The following is a 21,092-nucleotide window of genomic DNA, read 5'->3' as shown; positions in this document are numbered from 1 at the left end:
CTCAGGTCATGATCTCAGGGTTCTGGGATCGAGCCCCGTGTCGGGCTCTCTGCTCGGCAGGGAGCCTGCTTCTTCCCTTCTCTCTCTGCCTGCCTCTCTGCCTACTTGTGATCTCTGTCTGTCAAATAAATAAATAAAATCTTTAAAAAAAAATCAGACAAGTTTTATTTATGACATTATCTATCTAACATTAAGGAAAATGTCCAGTCTTTTGTGTACTACCAGATTTTCTAGATATGTTTCTCCTCTACTTTTTTTTTTTAAGATTTTATTTATTTATTTGACAGAGAGAGGTAGAGAGATCACAAGTAGGCAGAGAGGCAGGCAGAGAGAGAGGGGGAAGCAGGCTCCCTGCTGAGCAGAGAGCCCAGTTCGGGGCTCGATCCCAGGACCCTGAGATCATGACCTGAGCCGAAGGCAGAGGCTTAACCCACTGAGCCACCCAGGTGCCCTCTCCTCTGCTTTTTAAGTAACACTTTACTCCTTAATGCTTTGACATATTGATAGATTATATAAGCAAAATAAAATGTGGAAATTTAGTGCTGTATCATTTAATTGATTAGCATAGTAAGTGTATGTTCATCGAAGAGTTACTTTTTTTTTTAAAGATTTTTATTTATTTTACAGAGAGTAAAAAAAAAAGGTTACCTTTTATTCATTTAATACTCCAACTCCAGAATTTAGAATACAGAAAGTGTATATAGAAGAATTTCAAATAATTTGATTTTTTCTGCTTTTTTTATAAGGATGATGTCTAATTGATATGTAAATATTGACTAGGTGAGATATTTGGATTATCTCTTTCTTTGGAAGGAATATAATGGATTATTCAGTTGCTTGGAACAATTCAAAATGGGATTTTCCTAACCAGTTCCACATCAGGTCAGAAAGTCTCCATAGGTTATGTCCAGTTTAAGCTAGCTCCAACCTGTTAAAATTAGTTATATTCAAATAGGATCATCTAAACTTCTTCCGAATGCAGTTGGTCCTTAACAACCGGGGTTTGCACTGTGCAGGTCCGTTTATACACAGATTTTTTTCATAAATACAGTACTGTAAATGTATTTTCTCTTCCTTATGATTTTCCTAAAACATTCTCTTTTCTTCAGCTTATTTTATTGTAAGAATCTAGTATAGAATACACATAACATACAAAATAATTGTTAATCGACTTTCAGGGCTTTCTGTTAACAGGAGGCTATTGGTTGTTAGGTTTTGTGGCAATTAAAAGTTATCCATGGATTTTCAACTGTACAGGGTTTGGTGCCCCTAACTCCCACATTTTTTAAGGGTCAACTTTAATTAACCTTTTGGTCCAGTACTGTGTACATGTATTGTTGCATATGCCTGTCCTGTTCCCTGATTGCCAGCCCTGGTGATTACTTCATCATCATCTTCAAAGTTAGATAAGAACTTTGATTCAAGTATTATATAATACAGACTTAATCACATCCTATTTGGGATGTAATTCATACTATGAATCTAAAATCCTAAATTTTATAAGAAGCACAAATACCGGGTTATATTATGAACTAAATATTTAATTATCAAAAATATTTCATATGTATCACCAAATAAGTAAAATCTAGAACTTATCCTGAACTAGGATCTAGAACTTATCCTGAATTATTATAATACTTATTTTAAAAATTTGTAAAACTGCAGGCAAGCAGGCAGACATCAACGTGCCTGCCATTTGCTGGCAAATTATATGAGGGTAGCTCTTTGTGTCTTAGGTATTTTATCCACATCCCCCGCCCAGCAGAATTCAGAACATGGTGAAAGCCAGAGATTGGCTTGCACATTGATCTTCAGTAGAATGGTGAAAATTGGAAGGATATGGAGGAGTGAACTACAGGGGGATTATCTGAATGTCAGATAAGTAAGAACAGAAGTTAACTCAGGGACCCGAAGGTATATTATTTGATTATAGGCTGATAGAGAAGTTCTAGAAACATGTCTTTTTCATATTTTAGTGATAGGTTTCATTAAGGAAGGTTTCTTAGATTCTACAGAAAAGCACCATTCTCTCTCTCTTTCTCTTTTTTCTTTTTTGAGAAAGTAGTATTCTTGAATATACTATAAACTGCAAGTATCTGCAGCTGTGCTTTCTTAAGTGTAGGATAGCAGAGTGGTTCCCTAGGGAGTGAGTTTAAGTCCTTTGGTACTAGTATTAGGCATCAGGGTTTTGACAGACGGAGGGGTCTGAGGTACCTAACCTAGAATAATCTGTAAAGGCACCGTGGTATCGTACTGAGTAAGTCACAGCACTATACTCTAATCTAAAAGCGACTGTGATCTTCATAAAATAGTTGAGCTTGGGAAAATATAGAGCTTCCACCCTTTCCTTTCCCACACGTCCTCCCTCTACAGTGATCTGCTTACCGATTTCTACTTACGAATGCCCTCTACAACAACTTTTTTTTTAAATTTATTTTTTATTTTCAGCATAACAGTATTCATTATTTTTGCACCACACCCAGTGCTCCATGCAATCTGTGCCCTCCCCAATACCCACCACCTGGTTCCCCCAACCTCCCCCCACCTCGCCCCTTCAAAACCCTCAGTTTGTTTTTCAGAGTCCATAGTCTCTCATGGTTCACCTCCCCTTCCAACTTCCCCCAACTCCCTTTTCCTCTCCATCTCCCCATGTCCTCCATGCTATTTGTTATGCTCCACAAATAAGTGAAACCATATGATAATTGACTCTGTCTGCTTGACTTATTTCACTCAGCATAATCTCTTCTAAATTACTGGCCACAATTTAGTCAAAATAGTCATTTTTACTTAGCTTATATAGCTAACTACAATAAAACCTGATGAATGTAACCTTTATTCTGTGTGCTATTGTACCTAGCTAAAAATCTGTTTCCTTTCTAAGGAAAAACTAGAGAATGAGTAATAGGTATCTATCCATTTTTCTTAGATATGAAGTATATTGTATTAGGAAAATGGCTTTTTTTTCCTTGTAAGTGAAATGAAAATGCTCATAAATAAATTATGGAATGCCCATTTAATAAAATAAATGGTTTAGACTTCTGGTTTTAACAATATAGCATACTATATAATCTGTCATAAAAATATTTTAAACATCCTTTTAAATACCATACTGTACTTAAGACATTAAGGAAAATTGCCAGGTGCAGAAATAAAGAGGAAACTAGTTACTAGAACAGCGTGAGCTGTGACTTACTTGGGCAAGCAGTGGATTATTATTCCTAAAATTGTAGACACTTGGATTTTAATGCCTGTTTGGGAATGGAAACAAGACCTTGGTAAGTTGAAATTGAGACACCCAGAGCCCTCTTCAAAAGAATGGACTAGAAAAAAATCGTTCTCCTAGTGTGATGATAGGGAAACCTGACGGTGTCTGTCTGGACTCCAGGTGGAAAAAAACGTTTTCTGAGAATGTATAAACATGGTCCCTTACTACCTCATATGGGTTCAGAGTCAGAATTTATGTTACCCAAACAGAGAAAAAACTGATGTCACTGACAGAAATACAAAAATTTTTTGGAGGGAAATAATGTGAACACTGGCCATATGTAATTCCTACAGAAAAGGTCTGGAAGAGGGTAAGCTCATTAATCCCAAAGTACAAAATATATGAAGTTTTATTAAAAAAGAGTTAATAAACTGAGTGGATTCCTAACAATTAAAAAAAATAGGATAATTTGGTTGAATCTGTAAGTTAAGTGTATCTAAAATGATTAAAGGTAATGAAAAATCAGTGAAAAAATCAATAAAGACTTTCTACACATGTAAAATATAGTCCTTGAAGGCTGGAGAGGTAACACAGCATATAAAATTTAGTAAGAGGCAATTAGTAATCTGGATGATAGTTTTGAAGAAACTGCACAGAATGTAACACTTTTAAAGAAATGGTAAATATTAAGGAGAGTTTAATAGACATGGAAAATAGACTGGGTCTAAAATTTGTCTATTGTGGGTACAAACTGAGAGAATGAGATAGGTAATATTCTAAGGGAAATGGTTGAACAGTTCTCAGAAAGGACCAAAGATGTTAATCCCCAGATTTAGGAAGTAAAAACTGTCCTGGATGGGATAAATAATAATAAATCTGTAGTTAGCCTGATTGTAGTAAAACTAAAATCAAAGATAAAGAGAAGCAGGCCAGATTTGTACAAAGGAATAGTAGCTGGTCTGATTGAAGACTAATTAGTGACAATAGATAGAATTCAGAAGACAGTATTATATGTCTTCAAAATGCTGAGAGAATGTAATTGCTATCTTAGATTTCTGTACCTAGGTAAATTGTCATTTAGGAATGAGGATAAAATAAATTCATTTTTATAAGATTGGGACAGCTTCAGATCATTGTTAAAAGAATTACTAAAGAATGGATATGAGGAAGACATGATCATAAAATGAAGGTTGAAATTCAAGAAGGAATGGTGAATACAAAGTTGGTAAAAAAAAAATGAAGTAATTCTTAAACATTGACTACATACTACAACAAAAATAGTAATTATTACTGAGCTGAAAGGAGTTTAAATAAGGTGGTCCTCAAATATTGAGCTACAGTGATATGGAAGACAATAAGGCTTGATTAAAGGTGAAGTGTTCTATGTGGGAAACAAAAATAAAATTAGATGTCTGCCTCATGCCATAATAATAGAGGTCGATTAGAATCCTAAATGTGATTTTAAAAAAAAACACCTCAAGATACATAGAGGAATATATATGATGGTAAAACTTTGGCCCTAGGTTGGGGGAGGATTTGCAAAACAAAACAAATAGCATAATCCAGAATGGGAGATACTGCTACATTTCACTTCATTAAACAAAAATATCTAATAAAATAGAAGTCTTGGAATGCCAGAAGATACTAATAATACATAGCACTTGCAAAGAATATCCAAAATAAATGGCAATGATCTGCAAATCATTTTTTATTTTTTATTTATTTTTTTAAAGATTTTATTTATTTATTTGAGAGAGAGCCTGAGCTGGGGGAGGGACAGAGGGAGAAGGAGGAGTAGATTCCCCGCTGAGCAGGGAGCCTGACGTGGGACTTGATTCTGGGACCCTGGAATCATGACCTGAGCTGAAGGCAGATGCTTAACCAACTAAGCCACCCAGGTGCCCTGCAAATCATTTTTTAGAAAAGATGACACAATAGAAAAATGGACAGGAGGTTTGAACAGGCCATTTAAGGGAAAAATACTCAGAAGACCAAACACATGAAAAGATGATCAACATTATTAATAATAGGGAAATCAATTATAACCATAATGAAGAACCATTTCTTAGCAATTAGATTGGTGAAATTTTTAAAAAATTGACAATAACTTTTGGCAACAAAAATTCTCATACTCTGTTGGTAGGAGTACAGATCTTTGGAAAACAGTTTGACATTATATAGGAAATTGAAGATTCACATGTCTAATAATTCAGAAGTTCTATCTAGGTATAAACTCTTAGGAAACAGAAACCTGTGACAAGGAGACATGTTTAACAATCTTTAAAGATGTCCCCACACCTCCATTTCTAACCCTACAACAGCTACTTTGTAGCACACCTCATTTTGTTCTGTCTCAAGCAAATGACCTCCATTTTCACAGAGAAAATGATCAGAAGTAAATTTGCTCAGTTTATTACTTCCTCAGAACTAAATTTGCCTTTATCTTTCCCACAGTCCTAGTTCCATAGGAATAAAGGTATATTCCTGCAAAACTAGAGAAGGAGTTTGGAGTCCATAATTTTTCTCCAGCAGTACCCAGTAGCCTAAGAGATGGAGCAGTTCTTGGTGATAATGTTATGTAGAGATAGAATTTTTTTCTTGAGTTTTGAAGTTGGGAAGTCAGAGAGCTTTGAGGCTAAGTTGTTAGATGGATGAGATTGAATGCTGACATTCTCTCTAACATGATTTGGGGTGATGAGGAAAACCATGAGTTATGTCTCAAAGTCCTCTTTAAAAGTGAATAGGAGCGCGTACAAGTTGCCGTTGGCAAGGTGGTTAAGTGGTATAACCAGGGCATATTTACCTTCATCAGCGTCAGTGATCAAGAATTTATTTGGCAGATACTGGTGCCTAGGTGAAGTTGGTGGCAGAGAAGAGCAGAGTACCTTCATCGTCTCAGTGACAAAAGTATAAAAATAAATTTAAAAATAAATAAAATTGATTGATAAAAGACAGCTGACCACATTTATTTAGTTCCATAAGAATGTTAAACTTGGGGGGCGCCTGGGTGGCTCAGTGGTTTAAGCCTCTGCCTTCGGCTCGGGTCATGATCTCGGGGTCCTGGGATCGAGCCCCACATCGGGCTCTCTGCTCAGCGGGGAGCCTGCTTCCCCCTCTCTCTCTGCCTGCCTCTCTGCCTACTTGTGATCTCTCTCTGTCTATCAAATAAATGAATAAAAATCTTTAAAAAAAAAAAAAGAATGTTAAACTTGGGAGTATATTTAAGGCCAGTTTCTACTGATGAAAAGAGTTTTGAAAAAATAAACATTCTACCCTTAGCCACATAAAATCTTTGGATAGGTTTTCCTTAATTTTTAGAATATATCACAGTCCTACAGTGTACTCTTCTCCAGAAAGATATACCAGATTGTTGGTGCACCTTTGTGACTCAGTCAGTTAAACACCTGACTCTTGATTTCAGCTTAGGTCATGATCTCAGGATCATGGGATCCAATGCCATGTTGGGCTCTGTGCTCAGCGAGGAGTCTGCTTGAGATTCTCTTTCCCTTTTCCTCTGACCCCCCCACTTGTTTGTTGTCTCTCTCTAAATAGATAAATAAATAAAATCTTTAAAAAAAAGGTAACACCAGATTAATTATAAGCTTTCATTTTCTGCTTCTTGTTAAGTCATTCACATCATTTCTAAGATTCAGGTCAATTTTATATACAGAATTAGATTCAAATATGATTTTGTTAGGGTAGGCTAGTTTTAAAGGTTTTTTGTTTATTTGAGAGAGAGTGAGTGAGAGAGCAAGCGAGCAAGCATGTGTGTGCGAGCAGAAGGAGCAGGGAACCAATGTGGGGTTCGAACCTGGCCTCCAGGATCATGACCTGAGCCAAAGGCATAACCAACTGACCTACCCAGCCGCCCAGAATAAGCTAGTTTGTAGTAACACATAGACCCTCAAGTTTCAGTGGATTAACCTGATAAAAGCTTACTTATTGTTTATGTAAGAATTCTCGGGTTGTGTAGGGTTGATAGGAAAACGCCTGCACGTGGCTCTCCTCCATTGCTTGTCATTCAGGCATCAGAATGATGGTGACTCTGCCATCTTCAGCAAGTGGCTTCTAAGGTTACTCAGGGTGTCACCATACCAGTTAGCCAAAAAGGGGTGATGAAGCATAGAAGGAGCCTTCTTGTGGCAAGATTTTATGGGCCAGGCATCACTGCCATTCCTCTTACATTTTCTAAACTGAGTCATATGGTCACATCTATGTGCCAGAGATACTGGGAAGTATACTCTAGCTGTATGCCTAGGAAGAAGAGTGACTTCATTAATATAATTAATCTATATATTTTTTGGGGTTTTTTTTAAAGATTTTATTTATTTGACAGACAGAGATCACAAGTAGGCAGAGAGACAGGCAGAAAGAGACAGAGAAGGAGGCTCCCTGCTGAGCAAAGAGCCTGATGTGGGGCTTAATCCCAGGACCCTGGAATCATGACCCGAGCCAAAGGCAGAGGCTTTAACCCACTGAGCCACCCAGGCACTCCTATAATTAATATATTTTTGTACCACCAACTACTTCAGACATCATATCCTTAACTTTCTAATTCTCATTATAAGAACTGATAACTCCAGGACGCCTGGGTGGCTCAGTGGGTTAAAGCCTCTGCCTTCGGTATGTATATCATATGGAATGTGTAGATTTTATATTGTCCTCAGGTAATCTAAGTAAATTTCAGTCTGCAAAAATAATCTTACTGCACTGATGAAACTGAAGGAGAATCTGCTTTCCTACCTCAAGTCTTACAGGTTTCCTTGTGGTAGGAGAAATTCATTGGCCTAATCTCTGCAACTTCTACCTCTTTGAGCCTAATCAAGACCTACTCACCAGGTATACACTCTGTAATCTGCTAGAAATTTATGAGCTTGCGATGGTTCCTGCAAATAAACACTGCATAGTTCTGTATTTGGAGATAGAGAAGAACTTAGTCTGTTTCTTTGAGCATCAGCTTTTTTGTCTTCCTTCACTGGTAACTTTCTAGATGGGAATGTTTCAGACTTCCTTAGATAATGAAACTGAATCCCCACATAAAATTCTCTAAGTAGAAAACCTTCAGAACAAAGTTAGAGTGTTCATATTAATTATGCCTTTAAAAATGTTTCTATCTCAAATGAGATAGGGTGTGTAGAGAGTTTCAGTTTTGGGGTTCTGCCACCATCTGTCTTTATAAACTTTGTTCCCGATAATGCCTTCTCAACTTTCATTCATTTTAAATTCAGGGACATTTATGTTCTTTCTGAAAGTCAAATGTCAATGTAGTGGGAATAAAGTGCCAAAACTAGGTAATATTAAATGATTTTTAAAACTTGTTTATCCTTTTCAGTAATAATTTCTACAACTGAAAAACTGAATAGTTTTTAAGATTATATACTTTTTTTTTTTGACAGAGATCACAAGTAGACAGAGAGGCAGGCAGCGGGCGGGGTGGGGAAGCACACTCCCTGCTTAGCGGAGAGCCCGATGCGGGGCTCAATCCCAGGACCCCAACAGGACCACGACCCGAGCCGAAGACAGAGGCTTAACCCACTGAGCCACCCAGACACCCCAAGATTATATACCTTTAAATAGTGCTCCTTGCTTACATGCCCTTTTAAAGTTGTTTTTGTCAAATTTAAAAGATATGTAAGATTATACAGCTGACCCTTGAATAATGTAGGATTATGGACACCAACCCCCTGTGCAGTCAAAAATCCACATATAACTTTTTGAGTCCCCCTCAACATAACTATTAATAGCTTACTGTATACCAGAAGCCTTACTGATAATATAAACACCTGTTTTTTATGTATATAATATGTATTATATGCAAATTATTACAATATACGTACACCTTATTTTATTCTCACAACAAGATAAGCTAGAGAAAAGAAAATATTATTAAGAAGATCATAAGGCAGAGAAAATATATTTATAGTACTGTACTGTATTTATTGAAAAAGAAATCCATGGATCAATGGACCCGTGCAGTTCAAACCTCTGTTTAAGGGTGAACTGTGTCCAGCATTCAGAATTACTATTTGTTAACATTTTGACATATTTGTTTATTGTTTCCTTCAGATAAATGCTATCTAAGTGTGCTGTCTTTTTTAATAGGAATATTAAAGAACTTTAGCCTCTAATAGAGTTTCTCTTCAGTTTTTTTTTTTTAATCTGTAGTTTTAAGACCAAAACTGATAATGTGGTACAAAGTTTACATTTAAATGAAGTTTTCACAGATGCCTAACACATGCCTAAAAAGATTTGACAATGGACTTTTAGGTACAGGTCTAGACAATGTCAAGAACTGATGGATCTTATGCTTCAAGACAGCATTTTGGGTATTAGGTAATTCCTAGGATTAGAAAGAAATTTTCTTGGTGTTTTAAAGCGAGCCACTGTCCCAGTATAAAAGATTAATCTCCTGAGTCTAGGGCTTTTGAAATCCTTCAGCCCTTAAACTGTTCTGTGAACTTGTGCTGTCAGTGCCGGTACCAATGGTTTCAGGGTTCAAAGTTCAAAAAGGAGAGCGGCTCCAAGGGCTTTCCATCCTAAGAGCACGGGCCTTTCTTTCCCTACTCTCCCACCTTCTATTCCACACTCTTCCCCTCCACAAATACCTCAGCGATTTGCTTGGATGAACAAGCTGATATTTAAAACTTTATAATTGAAATTAAAAAAGGGTTTTATCAACGTCAAGGATTAGTGCTTCTAAGAACAATTGCCTGGTGTATGTTCCAATAAAACTGTCCCTCCTGACTTACTAACTGGCATAGCCCTTTGTTGGGAACAGCATTAAGCTCAGGCAGGGGACACCTTGACAAGTATTAAGGAGGGCACCGATTGCATGGAGCCCTGGGTGTTCTACTCAAACAATGAATAATGGAACACTACATCCAAGACTAATGATGCACTGTATGGTAACTAACAAAACACAACAACAAAAAAAGAAGTTTCAGGTCTTCACAGCTCTTAGAGTCTCACAGTCTTCATTTAGGTAGCCAGTGACATGTTTCTTAAAGATAAAATATTCTGGACATAAAACCAAATCACTATTAGGTTGTTCCAGTGTTTTACCATCAGGCCCCAAGTTTTAACAAAAATGATGTTTCCTGTCTCCCTTCCTTCCTATCCTATCCCTGCTACCCCTGAATGGTACGCCACTGATCCTCCAAAACTGTATACATGCTACACTGTAAAAATGCAGAGTTAACACTTGGAAAGCAGGCTGTGCGTTGTAGAGATGCTGTTTGAAGATCTGCAGTCTCGTTTGTTCTCCTATACTCGCATTCTGCAAGTTTTGTCCTTCATGGAAGGCCTTCTGTTTTTCTGACCAAAGTACAGAATGGGCTGCCTTGCAGCACGTCTCCTCCTTCCTCTCCCCTGGGATGAGTCTGCAAAGTGCACAGCTGGAAAGGCTTTATATTCCTTTGGGTGACTCTGAGTACTGCTCTTCAAAGGACATCTCCTCAAGCCTCCTCTGTGGTGTCAAGACAAGCAGAACTCCTTCTCTCTCCACGTGAAACCCACAGTCAGGGGTGACAGGGGCTGGTACTCAGGAGAGTTAATTCTTGTCATCTTTTTTGTCATTGTCCTCTAAGAGGTGGGAATGCCACATCAGTTTTCCTCATAGAAGGATGTGACCCAGTGGACACTTGACATTGGCTTCCTTGGAAGGGACCAGGTCATCCTCATCATATTTTTTCCACTTCATCAAGAACATGAGCTCTTCCCTGGAGTCTGTAGCTCTACTAATCTGCTCCAGCTCCAGACCCTGGGCAGAGTCTCATGGCTCTTCTGGCTCTTCTTTCTTCTTTGGTTTGTTCTCTGCTTTATTTTCAGAATCAGTCAATTTTGCACTTGCCTTCCTGTATAATTTCTCTGTCCCATGTAGTGTTTTCTGTGACTGTAGAAATGGCAGTGAGGTCAGTGCAGCCCAGGTTCTCTTCTGGCTCCCAAGTGTCGTCCGCATCTGAGGACCCCTTCCACTTAATTCTCCACTTTGCCTTCTCCACTCGATGATCGGGAAATGTTTACATCACGTATTCTTCTTCCTCATCCTCTAGCACCTCCTCCACTTTCTTGTTTTGTTTCTTTCCCCGTGCCCGCCAGCTTTCTAGTCTAAAGGGTGACGCTGCTCAGAGCAGCACCCAGGAGTGCGAGAGGAAGCAGCGCCACGCTAATGGCGTGTGGGACTGGTGGCAGAGGTGGCCTCCAGAAAAAGGACAGATCTCTTCAGTTCTGAAACTTGTTTTTGTCTTAGCAGTAGAAACACAAGTTAATATAGCATTGTGATTGAGAGTGTGGTCTTTGGAGTCAGAATACCTAGATCTGAATCTCAGCTCTTTTACTCGAGAACCCTGCCAAAGCTAATTAAATTTACATGCCTTGTTTCCCTCATCTGTAAAGTAGGGATAGTAATGGTCCCTATGTTACAGGATTTTTTTTTTTAATTTTTTTTTTTTTAATTTATTTGTCAGAGAGAGGGCACAAGCAGGGGGAGTGGCAGGCAGAGAAGAGGGGAGTGCAGCCCTGGGATCGTGACAGGAGCCGAAGGCAGATGCTTAACCAGATGCTTGATTGATTAAGGATTATTAAGAGAGCTTAAAATGGTCAGGCATATAGGAAGGTGTGGCATATGTTAACTTTAAAAAAAAAATGTACCTAAATAGGGACTTTGTGTACAGATAGCAGCAAGGTTACAATACTAGGTGTCAGGCTATTGCCTCAGTTTCAAAGCTACCCTTCATTTCATCCTCTTTTAATCTGTGTTGGAACTTGCAAACATTTTTTTTTTTTTTTTTTTTTTTTGCTGGTAGAGTGTGCAGCGGGGACACTAGGCGGAAGAGGCTTCCTTCTCTGACTCTGGTGTACCTCTGTTCTGCTTGTTCCTGGGGCACTGTGAAACACCCAGTGACAGTCATCTCAAACTCTTCTGTGCCAGGGTCCAGGCTTCTGGAAACCACACAATAATTTGAACAGATAAGGTTCAATATGAAGAATTGTTCACAATTTACAAGAGGTTAGCTACAAAGAAGGAATTAAATTCAAAAGACTATCCTAGGGCTGAGGGAGAGAACCTAAGGAAAAGAACAAACTTCCTCCCTAGGTTGGGATTTAGGCCTTGTTAGAAAAGGTATATTCACAGCTAGAGCTTTTCTCCAGAGTTGCTGGGCGGGAGGCTGGCATAAGCTAGGACTGGCAGCCTAGAAACTCCTGCTGGTGTGTGTTAGGCCATTGTTGACAGACAGGGAACCATGGGATAGACCTGGCATGCAGGAGATCCCCCACTGTGATGCAAGTAGGCCAAGGCTAGATGGTGGGCAGGGAACTTCAAGTTGTGACTGGTAAGCCAGAAACCCTGCCACTGGGGGATAGGTAGGCCAAGGACTCCAGGACTGATCTTACTTAATGATTGTTTATAAAGGCTCCAGAAGAGAGGGTAAATAGTAAAATCTCCTTCAAGTTCTTCCAGAAAATAAAATTCCAGCTTGAGGGAAATGACCTGCCAGAACATTTTTAAGATCTATATGAATGAGTCCAGGAAAAGGGCAGATGAGTCACTCAATGGTTGGTGTTATGGACTCAATGTGTCCCCTCAAAATTCATATATTAAATCTCTAACCTCTAGAATGGCTGTATTTGGAAATGGGATCTCTAAGGAAGTCGTAAGGTTAAATGAGGTCCTAAAGGTAGACTCCTGATGTGATGGGATTAGTGTCCTTTCAGAAAAGCCATCAGGGAGCACACTCACACTTCCTTAATGTGCCCAACACACTGCGGAAAGAGCATGTGAGGTTATAGAAAGAAGGTGCCCTCTGCAAGCCATAAAGAGAGCTCTCATCAGAAACTTAATATGCTGACACCTTGATCTTGGACTCGTAGCATCTAGAACTGTGAGAAAGTACATTTCTATTGTTTAAGCCATCCAGTCCATGGTGTTTTGTTATGGCCGCCTAAGCTAACTAATTCAGTTGGGTAAGTTCAAGGTGATTCATTTAGGGTAAAATAGTCCAGACTATTAATGATGTGTTATGCTTATTCCTTCCAGTTGCAGTCTAGAAAAACTATCTTGGGAGTCATGTAGGCAGGTCTAGAAGGCAGTGCCTTAGTGCATAGCTAGAGATTTTTGTTATGAAGGGTCAGCCATGACTCTTAAATAAATAGAACACCACATACCATATAATCTGTTCGGAACTGAGCCAGGGAGACTGAGAGAAAGGTGGTAGAGGCAGATGGGAGCCTCAAGGAAATGCCAGGCTGTTGGAACAGTTTTATCATCATGGACACATTTAAAGAACTCCCAACTTAGAGTACCACAGAGGCATTTGATACCTCAAACTTTATATATGGAGCTGAGCTGCCAAAGACGATTTCTGGACCTTGCTGATCAACAGAATAGACATTCTTGATGAACCGATTCTATTGGCCGACAGAGAAGGAGGTATTCTCATTAAGTTTTCATTTAATTTTTATAGTTTGTGGAGTTAATATTTATTTGCCCATTTTTTATAGTTGAAAATGCTAAAGTTCAGAGAGATTATTTTTTCCAAGGTTACCTAACTAGAAAGGGGTGAAGTTGGCATTTGAAGGTAGGCCTGAAGGGTTACAAAACTAATGCACTTTTTTTTTTTTTTTTTTCTTTTTTGGACAGAGAGGGAGATCACAAGTAGGCAGAGAGGCAAGCAGAGAGATGGGGGGAGCAGGCTCCCTGCCGAGCAGAGAGCCCGATGCGGGGCTCCATCCCAGGACCCTGAGACCATGACCTGAGCCGAAGGCAGTGGCTTAATCCACTTAGCCACCCAGGTGCCCCCAAACCAATGCACTTTTATTCAAAAATGCCAAATTGTGTAATGTGAAGGAACACTGGATTTGATCATAGACTCAGTTGCTATCTGTCTGACCATGGTGAGGGCTACTCTAGATTAGGCTAGTAACTCTTTTGTAAAATGAGGCTAATAATATATGTGTTGTTTGCTTTTTAAAAAATAATACAGCATTCCACTATTTTTTTAAAGTCTATACATGTGTATTTATGATTCTTTAAAGTGTGACCTTAGTTTCTGTCTTTTTTTTTTTTTAACCCATTCTTTCATAACTTTTTTTCCACCAAGCTGTGTGTCTTGTGAATCTTATGGTAGTACCACTTCTTGATCTACCATATTTTTTTAATGGCCACAGACTACTACTCACTGATGAGCCATAATTTATTTAAGTATTATCTCACTGATGGGAATTTTGAATGTTTCTATTTTTTTCACTGTTAGAAATAGTCCTGCAGTGAATATCCAGGTTTCTGTGTAGATGCACATGTTACAATGCTAGGTCTCTAGCATTGTACTGGGTTTTAATAGCAGCTATTGAATTGTTCTTTTTTTTTTTTTTTTTCACCGTAACAGTATTCATTGTTTTTGCACCACACCCAGTGCTCCATGCAATCTGTGCCCTCTCTAATACCCACCACCTGGTTCCCCCAACCTCCCACCCCCCCGCCCCTTCAAGACCCTCAGATTGTTTTTCAGAGTCCATAGTCTCTCATGGTTCACCTCCCCTTCCAGTTTCCCTCAACTCCCTTCTCCTCTCCATCTCCCCATGTCCTCCATGCTATTTGTTATGCTCCACAAATAAGTGAAACCGTACGATAACTGACTCTCTCTGCTTGACTTATTTCACTGAATTGTTCTTTAAAATGGTTGCATCAAAATATACTTCTGTCAGCAATTATGATGGACTTCTAGTGTCCCCTTTAATACTTTCAAATTTAATTATTTCCAACATGAGTGTGAAAAAATGATTTATCATGATTGTTAGAAATTCCATTTCTACGATTACTGGTGAAGTAGAGAATTTTTTGTTTGTTTATAGTTTCCTCGGACTTGGCTTTTAATATCTTCTGCCATTTTTTAAAAATTTATTGATTTCTAGGATATGTAAGAATTAAATCCTATTCTTACTTTGTGGTCATAAATGTTTTCTCTCATCTTAGGCCTTTAAAATTCATTTACAGACCTATAAACTTAAACATATACATTATTTTCTTTGTAACACAGATATGACAATACTGTCCCTGTTGTTCTGGCCTTTAAACTGATTATTACATTGTTACTATATCAATATATTCTAGATTTCTGATTCTTGTCTTATAATTGGGTACTCTCCCAAACTCTGGATATACTGTAATTTATGTTCAGTGTTGTTTATTTCATTTTCAATTCTTTTTTAAAATCAGATTGGTAGAGGTTTTTCTATTTTATTGGTCTTTTCAGGTACTACTTTTAAAAATTAAAATCATTTACTGTTTTATTATTTTTACTTCTGCTTTTATCTTTATTGATTATTCTCTTTTGTTTTCTTCAAATTTATCTTATCCCTTTCTTTGGCTTCTTGAGTTGAATACATATATTTATTTTAAATTCTTATTTTTTAAAAAATATATTAGAGGATATTAATTTTCCCATGTCAGTAGTGGCCAAATTACACAGATTGCTGGTTGTGAGTCCCTAAGTGTCACTTATTTTCAAAAACTTTGTAATCTCAGTTTTTGTTTCTTCTTTAACCCAAGAATTTCTAACAATACAGTAGTGTATCTCAAATTTTTCATAGTGGTCTTTTTCATGTTCATTTCTTTGTTGATAAATTTTAACATTTTTCCATATGAGACAAGGAATAAAACCTGAGTGATTTCTTTTTTAAAAACAACATATATCCAACTTTCAAAAATACAGTAAATAGATATTAATATAATGCAGAGCTGTATACGCACTGACAGCTTAAAAAATAAACCATCAACATATATACCTCTATCATAATTCTCTCTTCCCCAAAGAGATAACCACTGGTTCTAAATTTGATTTTTATCATTCCCATGCATGTTTTCATAATTTTTTTTTACAAATGAGTGTACCCCTGAATAATATATACTTATTTGATAGTATCCTTTTATAATCCATGTTTTTATTTAGTATTATATTTAAGAAACTTATCTATATTGATATAAGTACTCCTGATAAATTTATATTCACTACTGTCTAATATTCTGTGAATATTTCTCTGAACCTATATAACTCCCACATTTTTATCTTATTGATATTCTTGTGAAGACTAATCTATGGTCAGTTGATACATTTTGTTTATTAAAAACAAATCAACATCTTATTTGTTTTGTTACACAGATTCTTTTTCTTACATGGTTTCTAGATTTGATCTGCCCATTTCTAGTAGAGTTGTATTGACATCTCAGCTGTGATTATGAATTGGTCAAATTGTATTTTTCTGAACAGGTTTTCCATCGTATAATTTTAAGTTGTCTTGTTTTATGTGTGTAATGTCTTCTTGGTGAATTTTTCTTTGTCCCATTTCATGCTTTTGGCCCTAATTTTGTACATTTTCATACATGTGGGCAGTGTCTAACTCTGACTCTTATAAGGAATGTTTATATGGCTTCTTAAAAATATGAGTTGCTCTTTTTTAATGAGTCTAACCCACTCATATTTATTGACATATCTACATCTGTTTTTGCTGTATTACATGTGTAATTTTTTTCTTTTTATGCCCTGACATTAGATTAGTCCTGTTTTTTCTCTTTTCTCTCTCTATGGTAGCTTGAAAGTTATACATCCTGTTTCTACAAGTGGTTACACACACACAAGGCAAATTACTGAACATGTGTAACTGTACTGCCTTCTCCATCCCACAGTTCTGAAGTCAATTACATTAATGCCAGATAGCTTTTGATTTGTTTTAAAGATTTAATTTATTTATTTGACAGAGAGAGAGAGAGAGATCACAAGTAGGCAGAGAGGCAGGCAGAGAGAGAGGGGGAAGCATGTTCCCTGCTGAGCAGAGAGCCCAGATGGGGGGCTGGATCCCAGGACCCTGAGACCATGACCTGCACTGAAGGCAGAGGCTTAACCCACTGAGTCACTCAGGTGCCCCTCTTTATTTTTAATATGCTTTAATTTTTAAAGGAATTATTATTTAATAATTGTACTAAGTTTTTCAACCACCTTCATGCATTCATTTATTTAGCAAATATTGAAGCACTTGCTACAAGCAAGAAACTGGGGAAACTGAAGTGTACCGCTTAAAAATTCCTGCTTTGTGGAATTTATACTACTTCAGAAGGCTAGATGTATAAATTTTGTATTTGTCAGTATACTTATAATATGTAAAGGCCAGATGAGATCATCAAAGAAGTAATTATAGATTTTTAAAAGAGACAAGGTCTGAGGACTGGCAAAGAAGTATCAGCAAAAGTGCGAAGAATGCCAGAAGAGTAAAAAGAAAACCAGGAAAGTGAAGTCTTGGAAACTGAGAAAATTATTTTAAGGTTAAAAGAGTTATTGACTGTGTGAAATGCTGTATGATGAAAACTGAGAATTAACCTTTGAATTTAGCAACAAAGAGATCATCGATGACCTTGGCAAGCAGTTTTAGTGGGGTGGTAGAGGGGAGAACCTACTGAGGTAGAGGAAATCAGAGACAGGAAATGAATGCAAGAGACAAAGTGGGGGAGAAGGGAAGAGTAGCTAAATGCAGAAGTAGGACAGGAAGCCTTCTGAGGCTGGAGGAATGCCAGCATGTGTATGCTGAAGGGAGTATTCAGTAGGAGAGGGAAAAAAGTGAGGGAGGTAGGCAGGCCAAAGGTGGTATTTCTGGAGCAAAGGCTTTGAATAGGCAAGAAGAGATGAAATACACATTTCACATACTGCCTCCTTAGAAATACATATACTGTCTCCCTAAAGAACCTTTACTCACATCATCCTCCTATCAATACTGAGGTGGTTATTTGTGAAGTACTTTGTAAACTTGTAAAGAATCTTATAATGTAAACTCCTGTAACAAGTGGAGACTAAGTGATCAGTTTTTCAGTTACTTTTTTTTTTTAATTTTACAACTTCTTTTTCCTATTTGAACCCAGCCAGGGAAATACTATTGGCTCCTCTTCAGACTGTATGTATTTCCAAATGGACACATTTACCTAGCATCAAAACATTTCATCTAGAGTACTTGGGATTTTCCCACACTGGAATTTGATATGTAACCTTTCGACCACCCAACAAGCAAAGAAAATGTTACCCCTTTTATCTTCTTAGAAGCTTGTAAATGAGCCTGAAGCCATTTGAGAAAGCCAAGTGTAATACTTCCGTGAACATCTTTTTAGCTAGAATAAAAATAGATGTGAACAGAATTTCATAAGATTCTTATCCAGAAAATATAACATAAAAATCTAAATTTAAAAGGTGTTTGCTCTTCGGTGTTTTATAAAAATGTTAGCCCGGTTGCCAGTATCAGGTAGGACATAATAACAAATGCTCAGCTTCCCACATGAAATCAAATAAATGCTTGATTATTCTTTATTTTTAAAATTAGTGTTAGTTTGATTTAATATCAAACAATTTTTAAAGAAGCTAATGAGGATAAGTAATCAAAATAATGTTGGTTAATATAAATGATTTTTATTTTTCTTTCTTCTGTTTTTCATTCTCATGGCTCTATTTCTCACCTGCTAAAAGCTAATACATTATACAGTGTTTAGATAATTGATATAATTGTTTCAAGTTACCTCTTTAGGGTATTATCAGCTTGTAGGCATCAGTTTCTCTAATTGTCAAGTAGTGAATCCTTTATCTGGCATTTAATCTTGCCTCCCTGGGAAAATCAGACCTTACCACAGAGTAAATTTTCAAATTGCTGACCTGAGGTAACATGAGACTGTGCCTTGGCAGTGAACCTTCGCTTTCTGTTATTCATAGGAAGGATAATGATGTACTCTGTTGCCTGAAGGCCCTTGTTTCACTACCTTAAGAAGTAACATCTAAGTACTAGTTGCAAAGGTCTGAGTTTGGAAATTCCAAAGAAGATAATTGCACTGACACAATATTTTTATTTCTTTTGGAAAGATGAGGTAATTAAAATATGTAGCGTTTATTATTTCTCCCACTTCTTAAACCATTCATCTGGTTCATGTCAATATGACTTAGAGGTTCCACAAAGTTACCTGAAAATGATCATTGCTTATTTTTATGAATAAATTATGTATTTTGTTTTACAGTTGTATTTGTAATTTTAATGTCCATGTAAACTCTCCATTTTTATAAATAGGAAAACTGAGATTAAAATGTAGCTCACAATTTTTCAGTAAGACAGAAAAGATAAGAGCTTTCTAGAGCTAGAAAGAAAATTCCCTAAACATTTTTAGCAAACTTGAAAAGAATGTTAAGCAATTTTTATAAAATAATTTCTTAGAATGTATAAAATGTAATTTCCTAGGAGGAATAAACTGAAAAGGCAAACTTAAATTCTTCTTTAACTCTAGACTTCTGTGATTTCATTTTCCTGATGTGTGGCCTTACACTTATATTTAAAAGGTAATTTATGTGCCAACTCTAAGATCCATGCTTGGGTAGTTTTCTTAGCAGTTGTGTAAGATCTTTTTGAAATGAAAAATTCCATTTCCTTCACAAAATTTGCCACATCTAAAAATTTTGCAGTGATACGTTCCCTTAAACTTAAATGTCTGTAGTCTCCTAATCTGTGAAAAATAACACTATAAAAATTTTAACGTATCTACTTAGAACATGCCTATAAGAAGCCAAGAAATCATAATTACATTATATTTAACAGTTAATATTTGTCAGGCACACATGGTATAATTTCATTTTTTGAAGTTTGATGACACTATTTTCAGAGTGAATTTTACTATGTTAACAAAAGAAATGAAGCTGTTTAAATTTGAAACAAGTTAAAAATAAAACTTAAGTTTATATATATGAATTTTCAGGTAATTTTTTTTCTATGTTAGTTGGATTTTAGATTTAGAGTTTTTAGACTTTTTAAAAATATTTTGAGTATAACAATCTGTCATCAAATTTAGTTTGGAAAGAACTCAGTTTTAGAACTATAGAGCAAAAATTTGAAGACCTTTATATTTTTCCCTAGAGACGGTTCAATTCAGATTTCATAAATTAAGCCGTAGGATGGTAGTTACTGTTTAACGTCCCGTAGCTAATGTGGGTAGGTCTGTGGAGGTGGAACACAAAACATCTGTTTACACTGGACATCTCTCAACATTTAAGGATGGAGGACCAGACCCAGTGTTTTCTTAATCTCACTGCAGTGCTTTGTGAAAAGGTCAGAGATACAGAAGCATTTTGCTAAATTTGGAAAAACAGAGCTAAGGAGAGTGCAAATGGAAACATTAAACTTCAAGTCAATACTGGCTGGTATCTAAGACTGGAAAGAGATACGGAATGCAGAAGATAAAGTGCGTGGAACTCAACCTAGGTGAATCATAGCAGTTTAGTATTTCCTGATAAATTCGTGAATGTGATTTGAAGGTATTATCTCCCATAAGGCTTCCAATCCTACATATGTGGTTTGTTTTGGAAGTAAATTTCTCCAGGTCTTTGTTAAACATACATATAATTCTAAGACTTTTCTCCCTTGTCCTTTATGTTCCATGAGTCCTTGATACCCAAAGTTGGTATGACAAGACTGCAGGCTTTTGACCATAATCTCTTCCCTTCCCCCCTATACCTCGGGCTGTAAATGCCCAGTGTTTCCTTTGCCATCATCCCTTGCACTTAAGTGTGGCCATGTGACTAAGTTCTCCTCAACTGAATGTGAGCAGAAGTGATTTATACCACTTCGAGTCCTGTCCAATAAAAAGCTTATCACATGAACTTCTTGCATGCCCCCTCCCCCTTCCCCACCTCAGTTGATAGTGGCATCACCCTGAGTCACTGAAGCAGAGTTCCCTGATCCCACTCTTCAACCCTACTCCCAGAATGTCCTCTCTGGACTCTTATGAGAGAGAAATGAACACCATTTTTGTGTTCATTTTTGAAACGTGCTCATGTTTGAGCCATTATATTGAGGAATTTATCCTAATACAGTAGAG

The 21,092-nt window shown here is 37.0% G+C and overlaps 1 protein-coding gene and 1 pseudogene across 3 annotated transcripts in view; one reads left to right on the top strand and one right to left on the bottom strand.

Moving 5' to 3' along the window:
- Nucleotides 1–21,092, top strand: part of MICU3 (mitochondrial calcium uptake family member 3) — a 102,932-nt gene that overhangs the window by 10,097 nt on the left and 71,743 nt on the right. The gene's annotated exons all lie outside the window — the stretch shown is intronic.
- Nucleotides 10,755–20,763, bottom strand: LOC116582031 (annotated as a pseudogene).

Source organism: Mustela erminea, chromosome 21 (genome assembly GCF_009829155.1).
Source record: "Mustela erminea isolate mMusErm1 chromosome 21, mMusErm1.Pri, whole genome shotgun sequence".
Lineage (NCBI taxonomy): Eukaryota > Metazoa > Chordata > Mammalia > Carnivora > Mustelidae > Mustela > Mustela erminea.
Note: the sequence above shows the minus strand (reverse complement) of the source record. Positions and strands in the feature narration are given on the sequence as shown.